General features: G+C 32.8%; 1 non-coding gene across 1 annotated transcript; it reads right to left on the reverse strand.

Moving 5' to 3' along the window:
- Positions 1–1,331: 1,331 nt before the first annotated feature.
- LOC148545126 (small nucleolar RNA R71) lies at positions 1,332–1,439 on the reverse strand. Its single transcript, XR_015900917.1, has one exon. It is a non-coding gene; the product is annotated as a small nucleolar RNA R71 (small nucleolar RNA).
- Between the last annotated feature and the right edge of the window lie 335 nt (positions 1,440–1,774).

Consider the following 1,774-nt stretch of genomic DNA (forward strand, 5'->3'; position numbering starts at 1 on the left):
CTTTTTCAAAAATCAAATCTTTTTTATTTTTCTTAATTAATTTCGAAAATTATAAAAATATTTTTCAAAAATCTATTTTCTTAATCTTATATCATAATTTTCGAAAATAACATCATCAATTAATGTTTTGATTCAAAAATTTCGAGTTTGTTACTTGCTTGTTAAGAAAGATTCAAACTTTAAGTTCTAGAATCATATCCTGTGCTTTCTTGTGAATCAAGTCATTAATTGTGATTCTAAAAATCAAATCTTTTTCAAAAACTAATTTCAATCATATCTTTTCAAAAATATCTTCTTATCTTATCTTTTTCAAAAATTTGATTTTAAAATATCTTTTCTAACTTCTTATCTTCTTATCTTTTTAAAAATTGATTTTCAAAATTTGTTGCAACTAACTAACTAACTTTTTGTTTATTTCTTATCTTTTTCAAAACTACCTAACTAACTCTCTCTCTCTAATTTTCGAAAATATCTCCCTCTTTTTCAAAAATTCTTTTTAATTAACTAATTATTTTAATTTTCGAAAATTACTAACCTTTTTCAAAAACAATTTTCGAAAATCACTAACTCTTTTTCCAAAAAAAAAATAATTTTCAAAAATTCTCTCTCTCTCTCATCTCCTTCTATTTATTTATTTATTTACTAACATCTCTTCCTCACCCACCAAAAATCTGAACTCTCTCTCTCTCTGAGTTCAGATTTTCTATTCTTCTTTTCTTCTACTCACATAAGGGAACCTCTATACTTGGGTAAAAAGGATCCCTATTATTATTATTTTTCTGTTCTCTCTTTTTCATATGAGCAGGAGCAAGGACAAGAATATTCTTGTTGAAGCAGATCCATAATCTGAAAGGACTCTGAAGAGGAAACTAAGAGAAGCTAAATTACAACAATCCAGCAAGCACCTTTCAGAAATTTTCGAACAAGAAGAGGAGATGGCAGCCGAAAATAATAATAATACAAGGAGAATGCTTGGTGACTTTACTGCACCTAATTCCAATTTACATGGATGAAGCATCTCCATCCCTACCATTGGAGCAAATAATTTTGAGCTGAAACCTCAATTAGTTTCTCTGATGCAGCAGAACTGCAAGTTCCATGGACTTCCATCTGAAGATCCTTTTCAGTTCTTAACTAAATTCTTGCAGATATGTGATACTGTTAAGACTAATGGAGTAGATCCTGAAGTCTACAGGCTCATGCTTTTCCCCTTTGCTGTAAGAGACAGAGCTAGAGTGTGGTTGGACTCTCAACCCAAAGATAGCCTGAACTCTTGGGATAAGCTGGTCACGGCTTTCTTAGCTACGTTCTTTCCTCCTCAAAAGCTTAGTAAGCTTAGAGTGGATGTTCAAACCTTCAGACAGAAAGACGGTGAATCCCTCTATGAAGCTTGGGAGAGATACAAGCAACTGACCAAAAAGTGTCCTTCTGACATGCTTTCAGAATGGACCATCCTGGATATATTCTATGATGGTCTGTCTGAATTAGCTAAGATGTCATTGGATACTTCTACAGGTGGATCCATTCACCTAAAGAAAATGCCTACAGAAGCTCAAGAACTCATTGACATGGTTGCTAATAACCAGTTCATGTACACTTTTGAGAGGAATCCTGTGAGTAATGGGACGCCTCAGAAGAAGGGAGTTCTTGAAATTGATACTCTGAATGCTATATTGACTCAGAATAAAATATTGACTCAGTAAGTCAATATGATTTCTCAGAGTCTGAATGGAATGCAAGCTGCATCCAACAGTACTCAAGAGGCGCCTTCTAA

Source organism: Arachis ipaensis, chromosome B9 (genome assembly GCF_059453495.1).
Source record: "Arachis ipaensis isolate K30076 ecotype BB chromosome B9, ASM5945349v1, whole genome shotgun sequence".
Taxonomy (NCBI): domain Eukaryota; kingdom Viridiplantae; phylum Streptophyta; class Magnoliopsida; order Fabales; family Fabaceae; genus Arachis; species Arachis ipaensis.